Raw genomic sequence first — 26,242 nt, forward strand, 5'->3', positions numbered from 1 at the left:
GGGCCTGGGCCACAACTGCTTTTGAAGCCCAATGCAGGTGTATCGTGCTTAGTTCCAAGCCATTTGCTAGGGACTCGTTTTCCCAGCCCTTTAGAAAAAATACTGACCTAACCAATTGAACAACAGGGGGATTGGGACGGTGATGGGGAATAAAGAACAGGGAGCTGCAAAAGGCAGAAGCAGGCAACTCATCTAGGGGAGCTGAGAGACCACAGTGAACATGGTGCAAAGGTCACTCTGTGGGAATTCGCAATTGTGATTTTTTAAAAAACAATCTTTGTCCAGCCGGAATCAAGGTATTTCTTACAATTCTCTCATATGTGGATTTTCTTATGTCTAACAAGGTGTGAGCTCCGATTGAAGCTTTTCCCGCACTCAGAGCACGTGTAGGACGTCTCTCCACTGTGGATTCTCTGATGAGAGATGAGGGCTGAGCTATAACTGAAGCGTTCCCCACACTCAGAGCATGTGTAGGGCACCTACCCGTGTGGATTCTCTGATGTGTGATCAGGGCAGAGCTCTGCTTAAAACTCTTCCCACACTGAGCGCATGTGTAGGGCGTCTCTGCTATGTGGATTGTCCGATGTCTGATAAGGTTGGAGCTCTGACTGAAGCTTTTCCCGCACTCAGAGCACATGTAGGGCTTCTCCCCTGTGAATTCTCTGATGTGTGAGAAGGTCTGAGCTCCACTGAAGCTGTTCCCACACTCATGGCATGTGTAGTGTGTCTCTTCCAAGTTGATGCTCTCGCGTGTAATAAGGTCTGAGTGGCTACTGAAGTTTTCCTCTGGCCTCTGCTGAGTCTCACAGGCTTTTGTTCGTTCTGGGAGTGCACAACTCCTGGAAACATTCCCTTTGGGTCTTCCTGATAACGTCCCATGTGCTTCTACTTGCTCACATCTTCCTGCTGAGGTGTCTCCTCGTTCTCACTTGCCATCCCACCACCTGATGGGAGACAGAGAGAATCCAGACATAGGTCACTCCCTGTGCCGGAGAGAAAGGAATCTCAGAGAGAGGAATGGAAAAAGGTGTGAACAAACCAAAATATGAGTGGGAGAGAACAAACCTATCAGGAGCTGATTTTCCCCAAACCCTTCCCCAGAGCAGAGAGAGGAAGGGATCAGTTCTGGGTCTGCATCTCACCAGAACTCTCAGGGGAAAGTGAGATTGGGGAGGGACCTGCTGCCAACTGTCAGTCAGGATAGGTGGGAAGCCATGAGTGACATCTGCCTAATGATTCCACATCTGCAGGGAACAGTTCTGAACTTGGAGCGCTTACAACTTGGAGAGTCTTTGTAGGGCATCCCAAATGTTTCCTGTATTCACAGACAGTTGTTGAGATGGTTCACCCAATTCCTCACCTGTGCACACAGCTCTCGGGAGCACTTTTTTCTAGAGCCATAGAGGTCTGAGACCCACGGCTGTACCCCTCATTCCAGCTGCGAGATCACATCAGGTTTGGAAACTGGAAACCCTGGGAAGGGAAAGAAAAAAAGGAAGGTCCATGGAATTTGTGGGATACTTGTCACAAGGAATATTCCATGGTTTTAACCCCAGCTCATTTTTAAGACGTAACACCCCAAGGCCGGCTTCCTTGGCTCAAAGTGGCAGAAGAGTTATTCTTATAACTCATATTCATGACCTTAGTGCCTAGAGCCAATGAACCATGGGCCCCTGTTGTGCTGGGCACAGCACAAACCCAGAATAGAAGATGGCCCATGCCCTGAAGAATTTACAGTCTAACTAGACAAGACAGACACAGATGGGGGAAGAGGTGGAACCCGCCAGCAGAGTGAACTATGTGACGGCAGAGGGACAGATCTGATGAACACAGGTATAGAACTTGAGACTATTGTATTTAATGTTATGACTGGGGCCAGTGTTTTCCGGAAATTGCTGCTATTACTGCATTTCCCCCTGAAACTACTCTTCATTTCTGGAATCACCCTTCATATCCAGAATAGCTGAACAGAAGGTGGTTGGGGATGCAGGGTCACAAACCCCACATTTCTGCCTGGAGACCCCTGACTCCTCCCCAGGGCACGGGGCAGAGGCTGGGGGCTGGCTGCTTTTGAGACTTGCTGCCAATTTCTTCCCTCCTCATACAAGTCTGGGCTCAGAAAAAACACTGGAGCTTCCCCTTGGGAGACGGGGCACTTGGCAGTGGGACGTCGGGCTCCCTCATCAGGCTGCAGAGCGGATGGCACTCGCACCTGCTCTCGGCTGCGTCCACAGCACCTCTCCCCTGCTCCTCTCCCCTGCACACAGCTGGTTCATGCCCTGTCTCCCCAGCACACAGCCGGCTCCAGGCTCTCAATGCCCAGGGTCTGGGCCCCACCTTCCCCACACAGCTGGCTCCTGTCCCCTCCCCCAATGCACTTTCCGGCTGTAAAGGATTATATGTTGCTCATGCTTGTCAATTACTCTGTTTTCGCTGCCAGCAAACACTGGCCCTACTTATGACTGTTATCTGTATCTTTGAGCCAGCCCTTGAAAGCACGAATACTTCACAGACTGTGGTGCTGAGATGGGCCAGATGATATCGGGGAGGCTGAGGGATGGGGGGATGGGTTTCCTGTGCAATCTGGTGTCACTAAGGCTGGATCTCAAGGCTGGTTATGCAGAACTCCATCTTCTGAAGCTTTGCCCCGCACAGAAAGGGGCAGTGACTGATTTTACCTCTTTCGGGAGACTGAAGATGACAGACTTTTTGGGGAGAAACAGTTGAGTTTGAGCTGACTGAGAAGGGCCTTTTTGGGCTACAAACTGACATGACCTGAGAACCCAGACGTAAGCTTTTAAAGAAGGTTTTTAATATACTTTGGAATGATCGGGGATTCCCAAGAAAAATTTTGATGCTTTTCTTGCTTTGTATCTTTTCCCCATAAGGCACACTGACACTGTCATGGATCCACAGGATCTGTGCAATGCCCTGGCTTTTAAACTGTCCTTGGGAGGTGTCCCTTGAGTGCACTAGACCCCCAAGGGCTCCCACTCTTCCACAAGGACAGGCCATGTGGCTTGGCACCTGAGACTGAGCCTCTGGCTTCAACACTCCTATTTCAACCTGTGAGCTCTGCCAGCAGATCCAGCCGAACGACATTCCTGTTCAGAGACTGTTCCTCAGTCAATGCACAGAGCAAGTTTGTGCTGTGACACTCGGCAGACTTTTAAAACATAGCAGGGTTCATTAGTCAACTGAAATACAGCACTGAACATCTTTAGATTAGCACAGAGAAGCAAATACGACGATATAGTCCATACTGGCCAATGCCCTTGAGCCAGGCTGCAGTAGAAAACAGTTTGGTTTCCTTTCACTTTGCCTGCCCGTTTGTCTTCGCTCGGTAGAGCTCCTGCGTCTGCGAGCCCAGTTCTTCCTGCTCCCAAGCACATCATGAGTCCATGTGTGCTTCACTCAGCCAAGGAGATCCTGCCATGGACAGGGGACAATTATTCCCTTGTCTCTGTTGGGTATTCCATTGATGTAGATTGGCCCCAGCCAATCCTTAACGACAATTTATATCACCCGTGACAGCTCCGTGACAAAACACCTCATGTCTCCTGCTCTTTATAATCATGGCAATACCAACCACAGAGGAAACTGAGGTGTGTATTGGCATCACCAAAATTCCTGCCTCTCTCACACACACGGCTCACAGCCCTTGGAGAGAAAGCAAAGCACAGGAACTGGAGGTTAGTCCAGTGAACACAGTGGAGGACAAGCTGCAATCCTCACACCCTGGTCAAACAGGAGAGGCATGTGGGTCCCCACCCATACAGAGGGCTGGCTGAGGCCTGATGAGAGGCCATTGCTTGAGCAGACCATGGAGGCAGGTCAAAGGCTTCGCTACCCCAGAACTGTGGCATCGCAAAGCACATTTTTGGGAATTAGAAATCTAGTGACTCAGGTGTAATGGGAGGGAGAATTAAACTCCCCAGTGTGTGGAGAAGGCTGGGAATTAAACACTAAAATTCAGGAGCAACAGCCCTAATTCTTCCGAAAAGAAGGAAGTTTGGGGTGGGCTTTGTAATTAGGTTGCAGCACATTCATAGATTGGAATTATTAATTAATAAGTGATGTAAATCATGAGTATTAATGCTTGATGTAATTATGGACTTCCCAAAGGCCATGTATGGGTTAGGGCAGCTATTGACATTCTTGTAATCAGAGAAAAGGAGCAGATAGGGTATATAGCCATCCTATTACCATAAGGAAGTGGATAAAATACCTCTCCTAGTTACCAGGTTTTCATTTTGTCGGGTCCCTGAGACAGTGTAAACTGAAGCAGGCTCCCTTCTGATGGGCTCCCTTGCCCGTCGATCTTTCTTTCCAAGGGTGTCGGTATCTTGTAAGTATGCACAGTGCAAAACCCTCTTTACTGTACTTACCTTAGTTTAATCGTTACGTGTATTGAGCCTGGCCTATGATTTCAGTTATAACTGTCTGGATTAAATCACGTTTCTGTGCGTTTCACCAAATTCCATCTTCTCAATTAACTCTGAGTAGCCCTGTACAAGGGCAAGTTGTGCCCCAACCTGTAATCTTATAGGTGTAGAAACTGTCCAGGCTACACCTCCGCCCTGTGACATCATCAGCCAAGCGCCCATTGGTGCCTGGGACGTGGCCCTGGTGTGGGAGGGAGGATGCAGCAAGGACTCAGGGTCGGAGGCCGGGGTCACTGTGCATTGAGATGGGGAGGCCATATGGGGAGGGGGGTAATGAGTGGGAGAGGGAGGTCAAGAGTTATAATAATAATAATATTGGGGGGGGATGTATAATGAAGTGAAACTGAACAGAAATAAAACTGGAGTGGAGGCTCTAAAGCAACAAGGTTTGGGTAGGGATTTGGGGTTAAAGGTCTGGGATCCCCCACAGCTCTGGATCCCCAAACCTCTCCTCCCTCCCACTGACCCACCCAGCCCACTTCCCGGGTGCCCTTCCCCCACACTCCCCTCCCCTTCTTCCCACTACTCTCAGCTGGCACCACCTCCGGCCACCTTGGGAGCTTCTTGTGTTCCCTCCTCGTCTCTCACAACCTCCTCCCTCCCTGCTGCTTCTTAGCTCTAACCCTGCACACACCCGCCCCATGTCCTGGCACCCCAGAATTATCTACTCCCCCCTTCTCCTCCCCTCCCACGGCTCTGTTCTCTCTTCACCCGTGGGGTCCTGAATGGCAACATTATACACTCTCCTATCAAAAGAGGAGCTCATCTGACTGTCACACAAGCCATGCATGAGTCATACACCTATTAACTCAATTTAGAATTCTACAGGTGGCATATTTTCCTCCTAAAATGGGGAAACGGCATGAAAGCTACAGTGATTAATGTAGTTATTAAGGTATCCTATAAGGATACATTAAATGCAATTTTCAAATGACTGTTGGCACCAAAAAGGCAAATGTCCAAAAATTATTCTAGTGGGTGGGAGATAAGGCAAAAAAGGAGGGCAAGGTAACTTGTCAAAACTTGTATGAAAAATAAAAAGGTATAAAGTTATCACTGCTCAGGTTTTTTAGAGCCCCCACAGCTTCTAATAACCGAGAGGACAGGACTCCTCACCCAGCAAGACCACCGTCTCATAGTTCTCCTGCATGACATCCCTGTGCAGGGCTCTCTGAGCGGGGTCCAGCAGAGCCCCCTCTCTCCTGGTGAAATACACAGCCACCTCCTCGAAGGTCACCGGCCCCTGAAAGAGTGAGAGTCCAACACTCAGTACCTGCTGCCCCGTCACAACCCCACCACACACAGGGAGAGGAGCCAATCAACAGGAAGCTCTGGGTGGCTCACGGTCAGAGTCCCACCCCACCCTGCTCAGAGCAGCCAGGAAACACCAGGGGAGGACAGGCGAGAGCCCTTGTCTCTCTCAGCAGATCCATCCCCACAACTAGCCACAGACGGACACAGGAGATGGAGCCCCTAGCAGGGCGCAGGGAGAGCTCGCTGGCAGGGAGCCCAGCGCTGTTCTCATTGTGAAGAGCAGGACAGGACCAGACTTAGTGGGGGGCAGACGACATGACGGTCCAGGGGGGCCTTGCTGAGGAGTGTCCTGTCTCTCCTCCCCCCACTTCTCTTCAGCTGTCTGCCCCTGCACCTGTTCCTGCAGCCCTGCCCCCTCCCCCCACTGAAAGCTGCCCCCGGCCAAGCTGCTCCCAGGAGCCTCCCGTGTGCTGTGCAGGGGGGGGGGTGTTTGCTGATGTCAGGGAGGCCCCACCCTCCTGCCTCTGCCCAGTCTCTGCTGAGCTCAGGTGGGGGGACAAGATTCTGTGCTGCTGCCTCTGGGTCAGGAGTGGGAGCTGCTGGCCCCTGCTGCTGTGTGAAGGAGCCTTCGGACTAGTGAGTGCCGCTGGGCTGGAAGTGACAGCGGGTGTGTCTCACCCCCGCCCCCCCCCCACACTCACCCCACAATAGACACTTCAATTACTGTTATTACTTCTTTTTACTTCCTGTCAAAATGTGCAAAGTGCACATAGTCTCTGTAATTTTATTCTTTCACATTCGGTCAGGATGACAGTGCTGGTATTTTAGCTTTCTAACTGGTCTGTGCATTTCAAAATTTTATTTCTGTCTTATGCTTAAATTCAATTCTTTGAGTAACGAGTTCTAAAATGCCTCAGCTGTCCTGGCTGGAGTAATTATCATTATTACTGTTATTACTGTATTGTGCTTTGTCATTCATTATTTAAAATGGTACAATCAAATAACAGACTCTACATTTTGCATGTACTTACCTTAGCAGGGCTCATTTAAAAAAAATTAGCTAAACTCAAAACTTTAGACACTGTGCAGATGAAGATCACTTATCTTCAGATTGTATTTTTAAATCTGTCTGTAAAGTAACTTAAAATGTCTATGAAAATAAATCCAGTTCCAAGTAGGATACTAATAGCAATGATGGAGTGAAATGTTAGTGAGTCACCTACATGATAGTGACCAGTTAACACAAATGCCGAAATAACTAGAGAAATAAATTCCCATTCGTAAAACAGAGAAAAAAAACTTTAATCCCCTATGTAAACTAAGTAAATATGTTTTCAGTGGAATGAAAAACAATTGACTAAAATAGCGGAGATAATGGCAGTAACATGGAGCGTGTCTGTTAGAGAAAATAAGCAGATTTTATTTATTTTTATTTATCTCTACTAAAGATGGGGTAAAAAGTATCAACCTCGTGTTTCTGATACCTGCATTAAAGCTCCAGAACTGATACCTCAAGGCTTGGGATAGGGAATATCTTGCTGTATTGTCTCCTGATTGTTCTAAATTTACTTTGAAATTTAATATGTGGCTGTATTAAGATTATGGGAAAAGAGGTACCAAGTGGTAACAGGGTGAACAATTAGCAGGAAGATTAATTTTAAATAAAAATTTTTTTGTAAAGGCACCTCTGTTTCCAAATGTGCCTTAACCACAGGATACAGGTTGTGTGTCAATGCTAATGAGGTATAATCAGAATCTCATTATAAAAAGGGGGTGCCCAGAGCAGGAAAATTGAGCTCCTGTGGGAAATTCCAGCAGGAACCATCCCTCTACTGATGATCAATCCATGAGAGACACCTCAGACCCTAATACTATTGAACAGGATGTGAGTAGAACTAGAGTTGTAACTTTTGCACAGGTCTTCATAGAATGTCTATATGCCTTGGGTCGTCGTAACCTTAACTGTAACTTCAATAAAACTTGTAAAACCGACTAGACCTTGTACCTGTGAATGTCTGTGTGGTCACTACCCTTGGTCTTTGTGTGTTCCTAGAGACTGTACATTTGAAGCAAGTAGCAGAGGCGACTTTCACTCTGTTAAGCTTGAAACTGTCGCCACCAGAGCCGACCCCGCGGCGGTGTAATACCACATTACAAACTGCACTTTAAATAAAAGGCTGCACAATACACCACACACCAGGCCACCCTCACTTCTGCGCTGCTGCTGCTGGCGGTGGCATGGCCTTCAGAGCTGGGCGCTCGGCCAGCACCCGCCGCTATCAGGCCGCCCTGCCAGTGCTTAATTTGTGCCATGGCTGAGCTCTGGCACCTCTTTCAATACAAATTAAGCACTAGACGGAGGCACCGGGGCCTGGACGTGACGGTGGGGAGCCTGTGAGGGCCAGGGGGGATGGGGGGCACCAAAATACAAGTTCACCCAGGGCGCCATTTTCTCTCAGGCCAGCCCTGGAGCTGGGTATGGGGGAGGGGCACATCCCCTCAGGCCGTGGTTCTCAAGCAGGGGTCCCTGGACCTCTGGGGGGCTGCGAGCTGGTTTCAGGGGCTCCTCCAAGCAGGGCCAGTGTTAGACTCGCTTGGGCCCAGGGCAGAAAGCCCAAACCTCCCTGCCTGGGGCCATGAGCCCTGCCACCAGGGGCTGAAGCCAAAGCTGGAGCAATTAGCTCTGTGGGGGGCCCTGTCACATGGGGCCCCAGGCAATACCCGTTTGCTACCCCCTAACACCAGCCCTGGCTTTTCTGGCGTATGCAGGGCAGTGGGGTTATAACTTTATGTTGAGGGCCTCAGAAAGAAAACAGTTGAGAACCCCTGACTAAGCCTCATTGGTGGGTGCCCCTCTACATCTCACAGCAGCCGCTGGTTAGTCGGGTGAGGCTCCAGCCCTGGGATTCTGCTCCCTTTACCTAGCCCCACCTAGGTGTGTTCTTTGCTCTTCCACAAATCAGAGCATTTCCACCTTCTAACCTCATGGGTCTGTTCCTAGAATGAAAGCCACATATTACCCAGATCCCAACAGGTTTGCTACACCCTGGCTTCCTCCATTCTCCACCCTGTGAATTTCCTGCCCGCTCCAACCTCTCCACCAGACGGCCCAAGCCTCCCACCTCCTGTGTATCTGCTGTCACTCTCCCTCCAGCAGGAACCCACCAGTAACCCCCAATAATCCCTACCTGAACGGGCTCCTCTGCAGCCATTTCCCTTCCCTGTCCCATGGGAGGATGGGATGAACCGGAGCGAGACGTGGGCGTCATTCTGCAGCCTGGCAGGATGAGAAGGGCAGTTGTGGAGGTTTCAGAACTGGCTTTAGTTCATGTCACATCACAATTCCCCCAGGCCCTTTCCCTGCAGACAGACATCCTAGACTCTGTCATGCTGGAAAATGCTCGATCTCTTTATTACAGTGTACACCTGACCCCTCCTGCCAGGGTAAATCCACAGACATTTTCAGCCTCTGCAGTAATAAACTCTCTGAACAAAATGCTAGAAAGGAGCAGAACCAAAGGGGCTGGGCAGGCTCCACAGGGGACACTGGTTCCTCCTTCCCCACCGGTGCCCCAGCCATGCCCTGTGGCTGGCAGAGAGCGGCCACCCCATCTCCACCCCAGAGGAGCTGTGTCTCAGGGTCCCCAAACAGCACCCAGGAACCCCATCCCTTTTGAGGAATGACTCAGGGCAACAATTTCCCACCCAAACAAGGACAATTGCTGCTGATGAAATGGGGCATGGAAGCCCCCCAAATATGAGGAGAATTTAAATTGATATTTGAGAATTATGGAGAAAATCAGGAAAAATAAGAGACTAGAGAGTCAATAATTTTAGGAAAAACGAGGGAATCTCCTTGGGTTTGACGGTCCTGTGTGGGGAGGAGAACCAGAGAGACTTGTTACCAGTACTGGGGAGGAAGTGGCACAGACAGGAGAAGGAGGCAGGTATCTCCCCCGACTCACACACTCTCCCCTACACTTTCCTGGCTGCCCAGAGACCGTTCAACCCCACCTGCCCCACTGCCCTTCCCCGCCTGCAGCTCCAGCTTCTCCCCTCCCGCCCCGCCAGCCACACAACGGGGAACCCCCGGCCCCAGGCTCTGTCCCCACCTGGATCCCAGCGGGGCAGGGGCAGATCCCAGCTGCAGCGGAGAACAGCGGCTCCGCTCCGGCTCAGGCGGCTCCAGCGCTGCCGGCAGCACGTGGACACCCGGGAGCAGCTGCTGAGCCCGGGCTCCTGCGTCACAATGTGCCAGGCCCCGCCCCAGAAGCTGCCCCGCCCCGGGCTGTGCCAGAGCCCCGCCCCAGGAGCTGCCCCGCCCCGGGCTGTGCCAGAGCCCCGCCCCAGGGCTGCCCCTCCCCGGTCCGTGCCAGAGCCCCGCCCCCGGAGCTGCCCCGCCCCAGGCTGTGCCAGAGCCCCGCCCCAGGAGCTGCCCCGCCCTCGTGCTGTGCCAGAGCCCCGCCCCAGGAGCTGCCCCGCCCTGGCCTGTGCCAGAGCCCCGCCCCAGGGCTGCCCCTCCCCGCGCTGTGCCAGGCCCCGCCCCAGGAGCTGCCCCACCCCAGGGCTGTGCCAGAGCCCCGCCCCAGGAGCTGCCCCGCCCCAGGCTGTGCCAGAGCCCCGCCCCAGAAGCTGCCCCACCCCCGCGCTGTGCCAGAGCCCCGCTCCCAGAAGCTGCCCCACCCCCGGGCTGTGCCAGAGCCCCGCCCCCAGGAGCTGCCCCACCCCGGGCTGTGCCAGAGCCCCGCCCCCAGGAGCTGCCCCACCCCTGGGCTGTGCCAGAGCCTGGTCCCCAGGAGCTGCCCAATGTCCCATCTCTGGGCTTTGTTCTCCTGCCTCCTTCTTCCCAGTACCCCCAGCTCCCAGCTGCTCCCTTCCTGTGTCTGCAAACACCCTCCCTCCCCTGGGCGGGCTGCAGCGCTCGCTGGGGCTGTCTCCAGTGGCTGAAGTTTCCTCCATCTCTGCTTTACCTGCGGGGGGGAGAGACAAAGAGAGGAGATGGTCCCAGGGTATGAAAGCAAAAGTAGGGGGCAGGGAAATAAGGACTGTTTGGAAAGGTGGGTTTTTGGGAGGGGAGGAGTCAGAAGAAGTTGGGCAGCAGAGGCTCAGAGAAATTGAGGGGAACCCCCTGGGTGTCCCAGTGTTGGCCAGGGTTTGTACAGCACCTAGCGCAATATGGGGTCCCGATCTCAGTCATGATCTGTGCAGCACCTGGGAGCCCTGATGTCTGTTTCCTGATCACAGGCGCTGGGAATGGAAAGAGGAAAACCTCAGCACCTGAAGGGTTAATGCAGCCCTGTGTGCAACCCCACTGGGTGGCGCTGCTGCTCTTATGAGGGTTTTAACAGACCAACATCGCAATCCCAGTCCCATAGGGTCTAGTGGTCAGGATTCCTGGTTTTCACCCAAACAGCCTGGGTTTAATTCCCAGTGTGGGAATAATGCAGAGTTTTTGCTCAGAGGAGGAAGGGAATGGGGAGGATCCTGGAAACAGGGCATTAGACAGTGCTGGGAGGATCCCAGAAGTGGGAGTGTGGGGCAGAGCTCTGAGGGGAGATCAGGGAAGGATCCCGGCTGTGTGGGAAGTGGGCAGCATGGAGAGTCCAGGCCTGGCATGGGGAGTGGGAAGGGGGAATGTGTCCCTCTAAACTCACCCAGGGCAGACTTGGCAGGACTGGAAGAATTACGTGTTTGTTGGTAAATGTCAATTTCTGTGGAAATACACGACCCAATGGCAAAATATTTCCATCGATAATAATCAGAATTGACAGATGGGCAAAGTAAGAAACATGCTGCTTGAGAACGTGTCCTGTTCTAATCCTATAGGGTCCCTTCTGCCTTGGGCACCACCATGTGGCCGTTTCATTTTCCTCCCCATTTTCACACAGACACACAATTTCCTTTGCATGGATCCACGAATAGCAAAACCTCCCTGTGTCTCTTGTCTGAGCCAGGGCATTCGATTCCATTGAAACCTTCTCTCCTGCAATGGCGATGGTCAGACAGAGGGGACGTGTCCACCTTCACCCCCCGCCCCCCGGCAGTCAGATATTTTCTCTCCTCTTCATGCTGCTGTTGTTATTCCATGAGTCATCAAGGATGGAATAAAAAGCTGAGGTTACTCCAGGGTGAGGAAAGAAAGGAGCCACCAACTCCCTGAAAAATCTCAGTGCCCAGAAAAAACCTGCCCTGCTATTGGACTCACAGAGGTGCTGGCGATACGACGGGAAAAGGGACTGTCTGAATAGTCAAGGCAGCGAATGGACAATCTACAGCAGCATCATTAACCACAAACACACTCTAGCCATGCTCCAGCCAGTAGGGAAATGGGCAGGAATTCTTGCTGTTCAGCCACGGCCACACGTACAGAGCTGCACAGCAGTGAGTGTGCTGGGGAAGCTGGTCTGAGCAATTGGAAATGACCCTTCAGTGAGAACAGAGCCATAGTGTAGAAAGGGCCCTGTGTTAAGTGGTGGTGACAGAGGGCTTAGGGAGCTGGGCTGACACCATAGGGGTTTTTCTGTGGAGGTTTGATTCTTGCCAGCTAGGCAAGGCTGATGTGTGGTTTCTTCATGGCTGTACTTTCAGTGATGCAGGTTTCTCTATCCCATTGTTCCATAATTATAATCAGCCAATCAGAACCTCTCCATAGACCCCTTACGACAACATTTCTACCATATTGGCTGCAAATATAGAACAGTGGTCATAGCGGTGATCTATACAGTTACAGATTATATCAATAACGTCACAGGAGGTGACACGGCATCAGTGAGACCGATATTGGAATAGCCTCCAGTTTTGGTGTCCTCATTTGAAAAAGATGTTGTGAAATTGGAGCCGGGGCAGCAAAGAGCCACCAAATGTTCTGAGGGCTGGAGAAAAATGCCTTTTAGTGAGCTATTGAACGAGCTCAACCTGTTTAGCTTATCAAAAGAAGATTGGCAGGTGACTTCAATGAAGTGTTGAAGGGCCTTAATGGAGAGAAAAGATTGGGTATTAAAGGGCTCTTTATTCCAGCAGAGAAAGGCCTAACAAGACCCAATGGCTGGAAGGTGAAAAGAGACAAATTCATATTACAACTAAGGCACAAATATTCAACAGCGAGGATGATTCACCACAGGAACAAGCTACCAAGGAAAGTGTTGGATTTGCCATCTCCTGATGTCATTTAACGAAGACTAGATGCCTTTCTGGAATGTGTTTGCCCCAAAAGTAGCTCCTATGTCATACAGGAGGCCTGTGATATGCAGGGGGGCAGATTAGATGCTCTAATGGTCTCTTCTGGCCATAAAGGCGACTAATTTCTGAAAAACTGAGTGTAGCATTGGGAGCAGCGTGTGATGTTTTCCTGTCTAGCCGGCTTGCTTCCTAGAACGCTCCTTGAATGGGGTGATCCACAGGAGTAGCTCAAACCTCCAAACTGCCTGGCCAGGGCAGGACATTAGCACAACAAGGGAGGGTGTGGCAGTGACATCACAAAGGCCTTTGCAAGACCTCAGACTATTGGTCAAAGGTGGTGGGAGGTGGTGACCTCACAGAGAGATGCTGACATCAGCCAGGCAGGACAGGGGTGAGGGGCCAGGGAAACCCCAGAGACCCCTGTGGCTTTGCTTCAGCAAGTCTCCTTCTCCAGGTCTCTCTTTGAGGACTGAGAGAGTATTCGGGTTCACGTACGTGAGCGCCAGGAGGAACCTCTTTCGAGTTTTCTCCTCCCCTTTTCCTGATTTTACTAGAAAACAGCCGTCCCTGTTTAGAAGGTAAGAGCCTCCTCGAGGTTTGAAACCTGTTCAGTCTGATCCATCTGGTGACAGTTGAATTCTAGGCATGGAAAACACGAGCTTAAGGAGGCAGAATTTTATTCTGCACCTGGGATTTTGTCCCTTAGAATCACTGGGGACATTAGGGTTTGTCCTTTTTGTTTCACCTTTTCCTCCCTCCTTTCTCTTTGTCTCTTGCTTCTTTTGTCCTTTCTCGTGTTCCCCTCCCAATACCAGGAGGGTGTGTGTGTGTGTGCGGGGAGCAGTGTGGTTTTTCCCCATGTAGCCAGCACCAGACCTGGCACCACCCGCAGCTCTGCACCCTTCCTGCCACTGCATCCCCATCTCACCTCCTGACCCTGGCTGGGCGCCCCCGGCCCCTCCTAGCAGGGGGCTGTGCAGGAGGGTCTCCTTGCAACCATGAGAGGGAGTCTGGGGGGAGCAGTCACATCTGCCAGAGACCCCCAAGAAACTCACCAGCATCCTCCGCATGCCAGGAGGGCCTCCTACAATCTGTCGTGGGGGGGAGGAGATTCCATGATGTCAGAGCCCATGGGGAGGGCTCAAATCACGAGTCTGGAGTGGCAGGGCAGCCCCTCCCCAGTCAGATTCTGCTAGGGGGCTGGGGTGGGATCTGTAGGGAGGGAGACACAGGAAAAATCAGCCACTACTATGGAACCCAGGAGTCCTGGCTCCCGGTCCCCCTGCTATGACCTCTAGACCCCCCTCCGCTCCCAGAGCCAGGGATAGAACCCAGAGGTCCTGGCACCCAGCCCCCTCCCTGCTCTGACTATTAGACCCCACTCCTCTTTTAGGTTCACTGCCTCTTCTATCCACCCACCCCACCTGTCCATCCCTTTGCTGCAGGTTCCTGGGGTGTCACCCTGCTCTGCGCTCCCCCAGTGCAGCCCAAGGCTTTTCCTCCCCCCAACCACACATCCTCTCCCCCTCGTGCTGGATCATCTGCTTGGCCCCCCGCCCCTCTCGGGGCGCGCTGTGCGGCGTGGCTGGGGATTGTGCAGTGGCTCAGCACCAGGCAACGCAGAACGTAAACCACAGGCCCTGCCCTGCCCCACCGCACGGAGCTGCCCTCCAGGTGCATTGGAGCCAGCACCCTGCACCTGTTCCTCCTGCCCCACAAGGGGTGAGCTGCAGTCCCCACCTCGCTCTGCAGAGGGAGAAGGGTCAAGCCAACCAGCCCATTTAGGATGGGGGAATCAACACCCTTTTTTCTGCACAGCCACTGACCATCAGCGGGATTCCTTCTCCCTCCTGTGCCTCAGTGCAACTAAATCTCTGTACCTAGACAGCCGGTCCATCCACTGCACCCCAGTCCCGCATGCCTGAGCCTCCCTGCCAAAGGCCTGCACCTGGCTCCAGAGAATCAAGTCTCACGTGTCGCTGGGAACTCGATTTCTTGTGCCCAGAGAGTCTCAACCCCCCTCAGTAGATGACCTGAGAAACACAATGTCCGTCTTCTCTAAAGAAGTACTTGGAGAATTTTTTCTTGTGTGACCAGGTGGCCTAATGGAGAAGGCGTCTGACTTTGGATCAGGCGATTGAGGGTTAGAGTCCCTTGGTGGTTGTGCTTGCGCAGTTTTACCTTTGTGTTGAAAGTCCTGCTCCCTTCAGGGCTGGAACCTCTTCTTGGTCACTCAGGCCAATGCTCTGGCTGCAGCTAGAGCCCGGGAAGGAGTTGGGGGTGGGCGTCACAAAGGCTGGGGCATAAGCCCCAGGTGCTTCAGTCTCGCCTTTGCCCTTCCTGACTTGCCAAAGAAACTGGGCGGCTCCACTTCCAAAGTCAGCACCATGAGTGGGAACGGTCAGAGGCCCCACCATGGGGGCTGGCCCTGCTTTCCTACCCTCTTCTGACGTTGGCCACAGAGCATCAGCAGCCGCCCTGCATGCTGGCCTGTGGGGGGCCTTCAGTGGGGTTCAGCACAGCAGGGAGCAGGCTGGCCCTGTGGCTGTCTGCTGGCCACACATAGGCATGGTCCTCTCCTCCTCTTGCCCTGGCCTCCGCTGCTTTTAAGCCTTCCCTTGGAGCTGTCAGCACCAGCCGCCTCCGCTCTAGGTGCCCAGAGGAGGAGAGGTGCTGGGCTCCCACCTGCCCAGCCCTGCTTCCTTCAAGCACAGTGGCAAGTGCCAGACTTGTGGGCACCAGGTGAAGCCGTGAGAATCCCAACCCTCAAGTGTCAGTTCCAGAGCCCTGACCCATCCAGCAGGAGGAAAAATTGCTCTTGCAGCACTGGAGACAGGAAGTGGAGCAGTGTGAGCTCCAGGGCTTTACCACAAGGTCCCACTGAGTTTTGAACTCAGATTGCATGATTCAAAGTCCTGAGTGCTGCCCATTACACCATGGGACCAGCTCATACTGCCATCTCTGGCCATCAGTGACCCTCATGGGGCCAGCTCATGTAAGGGACTGTTGGCCCCTTACTAAAGCTTAGTGGGGGGTTTGGTTGGCTAGTTCCCAGTCCCAGTAGAAGGGGGAAGGGCCAATGGGAAATCAGGCCCCTGAGACTGACAGTCCCCTGGGCAATGGGAGAGGCCAAAGCTCCAAGTTAGCCGCACTGACAGGCCAGGCAGTGTAATGAGGAGTCACCAGGCCAGGGGTCCCATCCTCCGTGGGAGCTGGAACTGCCTGGGCCAGAGTGGGGCGGAGCTAAGGAGAGCAGGAGCCTGAGAAGAGCCGGGAGCAGAGCTGTGCAGGTGTAGTGCCAGAAAATGCTCCGTGTAGGACTTTGCTACCTGCAGCAGTTACTGAGACCTGAGGTTGTTCTTATTTGCTGACTTGTCCTAATTGGCTAAAACTTGACAGTGGTGGGAGATGGAAGCATAAAGGCTTCATCCTCCAAACGATCCTGCCTGGTGTCCATCTGTATCTATTACCTCTTAACACAGGATTGTAAAAAATAGAGTGAGGTCATTTAAACATCATTTATTTTGCAGCTTCATTTACTGTGCTAACAATGTAGCATCCTGACACCGATACTGCTGCCCATGTGACCTGTGGCTTGGATTCATTATAGTGGGACGTGGGACACGTGGAGGATAATTTAAACTCTTAATTTCCTTACAGTTTCCCTGCAATATACGTCTCTGCTGGTGCAATTTCTGACCATTGCACGTCTATTGTATTTATTACAATAGCCCAAGTAAGTCACACAAGTGACATAGTCTAGGGGCTTGGCTACACTTGCAAGTTAGAACGCATTAAAGCAGCCCCGGGTGCCCTAACGCCTGAGGTGTCCACACTGGCAAGGCACATGGAGCACCTGGGCTCTGTAGGTGGAGCACTCCTGGTAATCCACCTCCATGAGAAGTATAAAGCTCGCTGAGCCCTGCTGAAATACCCGGGCATCAGTGTGGATGATGTGTTGCATCACTGCACTGTGTTTGGCCTCAGGAAATGTCCCATAATTCCCTGAAGTCAAGTGCCCACTCCGGTCATTGTTTTTAAATCGGGTGCAGGCATGCGGATATCCCCTTTCAAAGCTCCGTTTCTGACAGCCGGCTGCTTATCTGCTCCGGGACAAAGCAACCATTAGTGTGGAATGCTGCTGCTGTTGTGAGTGTGTATGGGGGGCGGGGGTCTGCTGCTGTCTGAACACACAAGACAGCATGCTGACACACTCTCAATCCCCCAAACACAGTGTCGCTCCCCCCACGTACACACAACACACTCCCTGTCACACTCCACCTCCGTCCCCCATTTGAAAAGCACATTGCAGCCACTTGCACACTGGGATAGCTACCACAATGCACTGCTCTCTGTGGCATTGCCAGAGCTGCTAATGTGGCCACTCCAGTGCGCTTGCAGCTGTCAGTGTGAACACACGGCAGCGGTTTCCCTGCTGTGGTTTAACTCCCAGTGCTCTACATCTGCAACTGTAGCCAAGCTCTAAATTTGCCAGACCAACCGAACTCAGTAACTGCCCTCCACCACCATGTGCAGTGAGTAGGGGCACAGTGAAGCACACACCACACTTGCTGGCTCAGCCTTGTGCATGCTGGGGTGGCCACCTCCCCATTGATGAGACCTGGTCCCACCAACTCCATGGAGCTCCAGTCTGCCCTGCAGCCATCCCTGTCTGTGTTGTCTTCTCTAGCAGTTGACTGGAAGGTGAGCATTGGCCGCATGCCATGTAGCCGTGTTATCTCCAAGGGCGAAAGCAGGAGGAATGGTGCCTTCATAGCCCACCTAATATTCCATAACCTAGTTAAGAAAAATATTTCTCAATAAACTCTCAGTAAAACACCAGAAGCAGCCAGTGTCCGCATCAGTGTACAAGCATTGGTATTTTCTTGAAATTTGTCAGACCAACCTAACTAACACCTAACACACATTTGAAGTTCTTCTTTTCACACTGTTGCTCATTCTCAGGTTCTGCTTTGTTTCCAGACAGATCCATTCTCTTTCAGGACAGCCTTGCTCTTTCTAACTGTTTCACTCACTGAGGTGTTGGAGTAAACACTCCCCTTCCTTCTATTCTCAGATAAACACTAGTATTAAGTGTTTGCTACTGATGGGTTTAAAGCATTTGTCACATAGAAGATGTCATTTCTGGGGCTTGCTCCCAAGATCCAATACTTTGGGTTCAAACGTCTCCCAGCTTCCTTGGGAAAATAACACCAAGGCTTCTTTGCAATATACAAGACGAAAGAGTTTTCACCCCAGATGGGACTTGAACCCACCATCTCTGGCTTAGGAAGCTGAAGCCGAAGCCAAAGCCAAAGCCTTATCCATTAGGCCCCTGGGGCCTAAAAGAAAAGCACTGGAAAGAGGGATGGAAATTCCCTCTCATGATTGCACATTCCTCACATTCACTCAAAAGCCAAATACCCCATTTAATGGCCTTACAGAAATGTCTGTATCCCCTGGCAGCGAGGCACCTGGGCAGGTGGCTGACAGAGCTGAGCACCACCTTTCTGCCAGCCATCGTTGAGAAGAACCCCACCTAGCGTCACCTCCCTCCTTCAGCACCTCCACGTCTGTGGCTCTGGCGGAAGTAGGATGATTAGGGGCGAATCCGGGGCTGGAAGGGGGGTAAGGTCAGCCTGTAAGGAGTAACCAGGTGGGTCAAACCCAGGGGGAGGCTGTGGGCTGCTGGTCAGTTGTTGGGATTCGAGCTCTAGATCAAAGCTGCACAGTGACCTGACCCCCAGGGTTACACGGCTGACATAGTGACCCCCTTACTGGCCTCGGTGACCCCCAAGCCCTTGTTACTAAGGGCATTGAGGAGTCTCTGTCCATTAATAACTTCTGGGAGCTCCCCAGCAGGCTGCGGGCGTCAGCCGCCTCCTGCCTCACAGGTTAGACTCTTGGTGCTGTGCCAGCCGCCCCCTCACTTGCAGGCCCAGTGTAGAAGCAGGAGGCCCGGTGCTGGCACATGAGGGTTTTGATAAAACAACCTGGGTGTTAGGGGCACCGGGCGCTTCCCCTCACTAGCTCTGCTGGGGGGGGGGAGCAGGGGGAGCAGCTAAGGGCGCCGGGTTCCTCCGGTGGGGATGTGGAGCAGCCATTCGTTTTCCTGTTCGCACTCCTCTGCGGTGTGAAAATCGGGAGGAGGCAGAAGCCCCACTTCCCTCCCGAAATGATGCCCAGTGGGAAGCCAGGACAACAGAGGGCGGCAAGTGGTGGCCAGACTCTCACCACCAGGGTCTAGCCTAGCTCAGGGTCCAGCTCAACCTCCTCCCGCGCCACTGGCCAGCCCCCTTCCACCACCAGGTCAACCGGGCACTAGGGCAGGAACAGGGTGAGGCAGCAAGTCAAGCTGAGCAAGGCAGGCAAAAGCCAGTCTTGTCTTCATGGGCCGCTCCCAATGACGTCCTTTTTGTGCAACTGCTGCAAAAACATCCCAGACAGAGAAGCAACAAGCCAAAATATTACCACACAGCTGCCAAAGTAGCTCAGTTGGGAGAGCGTTAGACTGAAGTTCTAAAGATCCCTGGTTCAATCCCAGGCTTTGACAGGCCCTTTCATCCCTCTTTGCACAGTGGTGGCTTGTTTTCTGGGAGCACAGTGGTCCCTGCACCCCAGGTGAGTCCCTGAGCTTGGGCTCTGCAGTAGGAAAAGATACTGTGGGCTTCTGCCCCTAATTGGCTGGCCTGACATTTAACAATGAGGGACAGGAGCTATCTCTCCTAAGTGAGTTATTGGTGGACCCAATATGGGAGGAAGAGAGTGCTAGAGGGGGTGCTGGGCAGTGACAGGCAGGTATAGAGGATGAAAACTCTTCTGTGCAGCTGAGGGAGGGCAGTGCCAGGGAAGGGGCATGTGTGAAAGTGGCCCTGTGGAAGGGAGTTGGGGGCCCAGGAGGAGGCACTTGATGTTCAGTGACTTGGAGCAGCTGGGCTTGGCCATGGTGGGTGTTCAGGAAATGCACATTAACAACTCTAGGGTAGCTTGATGGGCAGAGGGTGATTGGGGGAAGGGCCCATCTCTCTGGTCCTCCAGGCCAGGGAAGAATGATGGGGTTGGAGTCTTGTTCTTCACATTCGCAGTGCGAGTACAGAAGGGGCTGGAGCTCGGACCAGGGAGGGCATTACTGGTGGGCTTTGTGCTCCATGGCACTGGTTACGGCTATATTAGTGTGTATGGTCCCCAGTTAAGGCATGAAAGGAAAGTTCTATGAAGGAACTGGCTCCCTTCTTCTGGACCGCACGGTGTTTGGTGTCGGGGGGGATTTCAATTGTTGCACCGGCCTGAGGACTGCTGGTCCTGTTTTCCCGACTGTCAGAGGAAACTCTTCTATGATGAGCACTACCTGGTGCAGGTCTATAGCGAGGTTGGCTTAGAGAACGTGTTTCTGCACAGTGAACCAGTGGAGGGTGGGCAGTAACCTCCTATTCCTCTGACCCGAGCTCACACCAGCCGCAGAGGGGATACACCTTTCTGCGGGGACAGACCAGGAGTTGCACTGACCGGATTTCCGTGAAGGAGAGCACGTCGACAGCCCAGTGCAGGGTGGTGCCAATGGACAGTTCGGATCACGCAGCTCTCACCGTGTGCTCAATGTGGGCAATTCCCTGACCCAGGGCAGAGGATATTGGAAGCTGAACATCCAGAGCTTGCAAGATAAAGGAGCGGGGGGGCGAAGCCTGGAGGTGTTGGCAGAGCAGGAAAGCATCAGAGGGTTCTATGGCAACCAGGGGATTGGTGGGAGTCGGTGAGGGAGGAGTTGGCGGCTTTGTTGTGGCAGTGGGGCAAACACCACAACATTAAAGAAACCAACAGTGCCAAGTCCTGCAGTGTCACCTGTGGGATTTCCACAAGAGCATCCAGGCAGGGGAGCGAGTCAGTGTGTGACTGTACGATCGGATCAAGCGACAGCTGCCCGAGTTCCAGGAGATGAGGCTGCAGTTGGCTGATATGAGTGGGAGCACCGAGGGAAGGGAGGAGCAGACTCCCCTGACATTTTTGCAGCCTGCAGGGAATGGAGACAAAGCAGGGGGATGCAGGGACTCAGGGCAGGACCCACGGATCCGGTAGTGCAGGACCACAGTCACTGGAGGAGGAGAGAGTCCCGCGAGAGGAAGCCGCTGGTGGGAAGCAATAAGTGCAGAGGGCAAACCAGCGGAGAGTCACAGGGGTCTAGAAAATGAAATAGCAGCAGGTCCCATGGTGTAATGGGCAGCACTCAGGGCTCTGGAATCTGAGTTCAAATCTCAGTGGGACCTCATGGCAATATGTTGCTTTGCTACAAAGCACTGGAGCTCAATGTGTTTGGCTACCTTCTCTCAGGGTCAACTAGAGTGAGGTTTTTCCCTCCTGCTGGGTGACTGATGCCCACTAGAGATAAGTCTCTGGTCTGGCTGGTTCAATGGGCTGGCGGCTATAGGTTGGGGTCCTAGAACTTAACAGTCTGGCTAGAGATTCCTGTGGATTGATCATATGGTTGCTTCTTGCTGCTTCACCTGATGTCCATAACTTTGGTCCCTGCAGCTGCAACACTCTTCCTCTTGCCCACATGGCATTTAAAGGAAGGAGGGCCAGGGCCAGGCTTCACAGTCAGGGCTAGGCAGGTTGGAGGAAGAGTCCCAGGCTGGAGCCCAACACACCTCTCCTCCTCTGGGCACCTGGGGTGTTGTTTCCCCCTGTTCAGGCACCCCTGGGGCCCTGCACTTCACACAGCTCTTCCTGATTTCAGCTGTTAGTGAGGGAGCCTCACTGCTAGCGCAGACTGGACAGTTTCTTGCATGAGAGACACTGTCCCAAAGCAGGACTAATGCTTAGAGCTGGTTCTCAGTGATTTCAGATCTGTTGGTCTGCAGCAAGACTCTCCATTGAGTCTTAACCAGCTCTGTTATTACACAGGGAAGAACAAAAGGGTCAATTGGGGCCTGGAACCCTTTAGAAGAATCCACCCCACCGAGTACAACACTTGTCGCTACCTGCTGTCAGCCCCACTGAGAATGTTTTGGGGTCACTCCTTGGCTTTATCAGCCTAGGGGGGTCTCAGAGAATCTTAACTAATAGGTGCTCCAGTGGCGCAATTGGTTAGCGCACAGTACTTATAGGGCAGTGCTGAGGAGCTATGCTGAGGTTGTGAGTTCAAACCTCACCTGGAGCACTGGTTTTCATTAGCCAAGTGGCATCACCCCCTCATTTGGCCCTGTGGAATGTAGAATTCCAGCCCAGGGACCCTGAGGAGGGGAGGAGTCAGAAATGCCCCTTCACTTATTACCTCCTCTCCAGAGCACAGGTCAGAAGCTACAATCCTTTCTCCCCCACCAGCCCCTGTGCCAGGATCCCTCAAGCAGAGCCTGGAGTCCTGCCCATGGCATCTGTACTATTGACAAACACTAAGTAACAGGGACAAAACACTCAAATCCCACCTGGTGCGGGGAGCCAGGTTTGCTCTTCAAATTCTGTCGTTGGTACATTTCCAGGCCTGGGAATGTCCCACAACAGCATTGAATGGGAAGCTGCCTGCAGAACAGTTACACTGCACAGAACTCCTGTGGAGGAGGGGTGGGAATTAGTAACATTTTGAGGATCGTTTGGGAAATGAGCCTTTGCTGACAAGGTTTGTCTCTGTTCATATTTCACCTTCAGGTGTTATGTTGAGGGATCTTTAGTATATTTGTGTGAGGTTAATAACTATCTCCTCAACTTTATTTACTCAACTTAAAAATTGGTCACTTGATTTTTGCATCTCCCTGTGAAAATACAACTGACGTGTGGCTTTCTACAGGGGGTCATGATGTTAAAGTTAAGGAATTCAGTCTCTGTACTTCTGGGGGGGTGGGTTGCTTTTTTACAGCTGCCTCACTGCCAGGCACATTGGGCTGTTAGCTGCACCCACTGTCCTTGCCAGGGGCCCCTGCTGAATACTGGGGGTTGCACTGCCGTGCTGGGGTGACTGCAGGTGGAGAAGCTGCTGTGGAGCAATGTAGAGCAGGTGCAGGAAGGAGACAGTGTCACTATTCTCATGCTGAACTGCACAGTTTTCCAAATTTGGGACGAGATTCATAGATTCATAGACTTAAGGTCAGAAGGGACCATTATGATCATCTAGTCTGACCTTCTGCACAATGCAGGCCACAGAATCTCACTCACCCACTCCTGTAACAAACCCCTGACCTATGTCTGAGTTATTGAAGTCCTCAAATTGTGGCTTAAAGACCTCAAGGTGCAGGAATCTTAACATAAGAACATAAGAAAGGCCGTGCAGGTCAGACCAAAGGTCCATCTAGTCCAGTATCTGTCTACCGACAGTGGCCAATACCAGGTGCCCCTGAGGAGTGAACCTAACAGGCAATGATCAAGTGATCTCTCTCCTGCCATCCATCTCCATCCTCTGACAGACAGAGGCTAGGGACACCATTCTTACCCATCCTGGCTAATAGCCATTTATGGACTTAGCCACCATGAATTTATCAGTCCCTTTTAAACATTGTTATAGTCCTAGCCTTCACAACCTCCTCAGGTAAGGAGTTCCACAAGTTGACTGTGCGCTGCGTGAAGAAGAACTTCCTTTTATTTGTTTTAAACCTGCTGCCTATTAATTTCATTTGGTGACCCCTAGTTCTTGTATTATGGGAATAAGTAAATAACTTTTCCTTATCCACTTTCTCAACATCACTCATGATTTTATATACCTCTATCATGTCCCCCCTTAGTCTCCTCTTTTCCAAACTGAAGAGTCCTAGCCTCTTTAATCTTTCCTCATATGGGACCCTCTCTAAACCCCTAATCATTTTAGTTGCTCTTTTCTGAACCTTTTCTAGTGCTAGAATATCTTTTTTGAGGCGAGAGACCACATCTGTACACAGTATTCGAGATGTGGGCGTACCATGGATTTATATAAGGGCAATAATATATTCTCAGTCTTATTCTCTATCCCTTTTTAATGATTCCTAACATCCTGTTTGCTTTTTGACCGCCTCTGCACATTGCGTGGACATCTTCAGAGAACTATCACGATAACTCCAAGATCTTTTCCTGACTCATTGTAGCTAAATTAGCCCCCATCATGTTGTATGTATAGTTGGGGTTATTTTTCCAATGTGCATGACTTTACATGTATCCACATTAAATTTCATTTGCCATTTTGTTGCCCAATCACTTAGTTTTGTGAGATCTTTTTGAAGTTCTTCACAATCTGCTTTGGTCTTAACTATCTTGAGAAGTTTAGTGTCATCTGCAAACTTTGCCACCTCACTGTTTACCCCTTTCTCCAGATCATTTATGAATAAATTGAATAGGATTGGTCCTAGGACTGACCCTTGGGAACACCACTAGTTACCCCTCTCCATTCTGAGAATTTACCATTAATTCCTATCCTTTGTTCCCTGTCCTTTAACCAGTTCTCAATCCATGAAAGGACCTTCCCTTTTATCCATGACAGCTTAATTTACGTAAGAGCCTTTGGTGAGGACCTTGTCAAAGGCTTTCTGGACATCTAAGTACACTATGTCCACCGGATCCCCCTTGTCCACATGTTTGTAGACCCCTTCAAAGAACTCTAATAGATTAGTAAGACACGATTTCCCTTTACAGAAACCATGTTGACTATTGCTCAAGAGTTTATGTTTTTCTATGTGTCTGACAATTTTATTCTTTACTATTGTTTCAACTAATTTGCCCGGTACTGACGTTAGACTTACCGGTCTGTAATTGCCAGGATCAACCCTAGAGCCCTTTTTAAATATTGGCGTTACATTAGCTAACTTCCAGTCATTGGGTACTGAAGCCGATTTAAAGGACAGGTTACACACCTTGGTTAATAGTTCCGCAACTTCACATTTGAGTTCTTTCAGAACTCTTGGGTGAATGCCATCTGGTCCCGGTGACTTGTTAATGTTGAGTTTATCAATTAATTCCAAAACCTCCTCTAGTGACACTTCAATCTGTGACAGTTCCTCAGATTTGTCACCTACAAAAGCCAGCAAGTGACCTGAGCCCCATGCAGAGGAAGTCGAATGTCGAGAATAATTCTAGGGAAGGTGAGCATGAGCAATGACACTGGAGATGCCCAGACCTCCAATAGGGGCAATGTGGAAATTAATAATGGGAAGATCATTTGTGAAATTAGTCGTCACTGACAAGATTTGTCTCTGTTCTATTTCACGCTATGGTGTTAGTTAGAGGAATAAGTACAGATTTTACTATATTAATTAAACACTTAATTCTATTTAATCAAGCCAAAAACTTAGTATCACTTATTTTTCTCTGTCCTAGCAAGAATGAATTGAATTTTGTGACTTTCTGGAAAGTGCAGCGAGATTAAATGTGGGAAATTCAGTCTCTGTGTTTGTGAACTGATGTTTTCCTCTCACAGGTCAGTGCCTGCATTGAAATACCCAGAGGGATCTAAGGACTGGTGTACGCTGGGCACTGAACTGGCAAAGCGGCGTCTCTCAGGGTGTGACCCCCGACAAACCCATATAGTTAAGGTGACCTAAGCCCGGGTTAGATAGTGCTAAAGAAAGGAAGAATTGTTCTGTCCATGCAGCTATTACAGGGATGGGAAAATCCCTCAGTCACTGTCTACTCCAAAGTGCTATAGCAGTGCCACAGCAGCGTTTTAAGTGTAGACAGAGTAAAACTAGATTTATCTCTAGTTCGCACTGTGGATGCTCAGGCACTAAGACTACAATAATAACAACAGCAGCAGCACAGTGCTTGTGTAGTTGGCAGGATTTGAACCTGCGCAGGGAGACCCCAACAGATTTCTAGTCCATTGCTTTAACCACTCAGCCACAACTACTTGATATGCAGCTATTTCACTGCATGATGATTTTGTTCTCACTAAATTGTCACTTCAAATTGTTTGCCCAGACCAGCTTCCCCAGCACACTCACGGCTGCCCATCAGTGTAAGTGTGTCCTTGGCTGAACAGTGAGAATTCCTGCCCATTTCCCTTCCGGTTGGAGCAGCATGAGAGTGTGTTTGTGTGAACGACATTGCTATAGATTGTTGTTCATTCCCCACTCTGACAATTCAGACAGTCCCTTTCCTAGTCAAATCTCCAGCACATCGTTCCAATAGCAGGGGGCAGGATTTCTCTGGGGCACTGAAATTTTTCAGAGGGCCGGTGCGTGAACTCAGCCTTGCATTCCACCCTTGATGTTTGATGGACTAACAACAGCAGCAGAAAGAAAGAGCGGAGCCAATATCTCCCTGGCAGGGATGCAAGTGCCATGACCCCTCTGTCTGACCGTCATCATTGCAGGAGAAAAAGGTTCACTGGCATCGAATGCCCTGGCTCAGACCAGAGACACAGGGAGGTTTTGCTGTTTATGGATCTGTGCAAAGGAAATTTTGTCTCTGTGTGA

General features: G+C 51.4%; 3 non-coding genes across 3 annotated transcripts; 2 read left to right on the forward strand and 1 right to left on the reverse strand.

The window, feature by feature from the left end:
* The first annotated feature begins 19,358 nt into the window (after nt 1-19,358).
* TRNAF-GAA lies at nt 19,359-19,431 on the forward strand. The gene has a single exon. It is a non-coding gene; the product is annotated as a tRNA-Phe (tRNA).
* A 2,509-nt stretch (nt 19,432-21,940) lies between these two features.
* On the forward strand, nt 21,941-22,032 carry TRNAI-UAU. Its single transcript is given in 2 exon segments — nt 21,941-21,978; nt 21,997-22,032. It is a non-coding gene; the product is annotated as a tRNA-Ile (tRNA).
* A 3,560-nt stretch (nt 22,033-25,592) lies between these two features.
* On the reverse strand, nt 25,593-25,674 carry TRNAS-AGA. The gene has a single exon. It is a non-coding gene; the product is annotated as a tRNA-Ser (tRNA).
* Nucleotides 25,675-26,242: the final 568 nt, after the last annotated feature.

Source organism: Mauremys reevesii, linkage group 12, assembly GCF_016161935.1.
Source record: "Mauremys reevesii isolate NIE-2019 linkage group 12, ASM1616193v1, whole genome shotgun sequence".
Classification (NCBI taxonomy): Eukaryota; Metazoa; Chordata; order Testudines; family Geoemydidae; genus Mauremys; species Mauremys reevesii.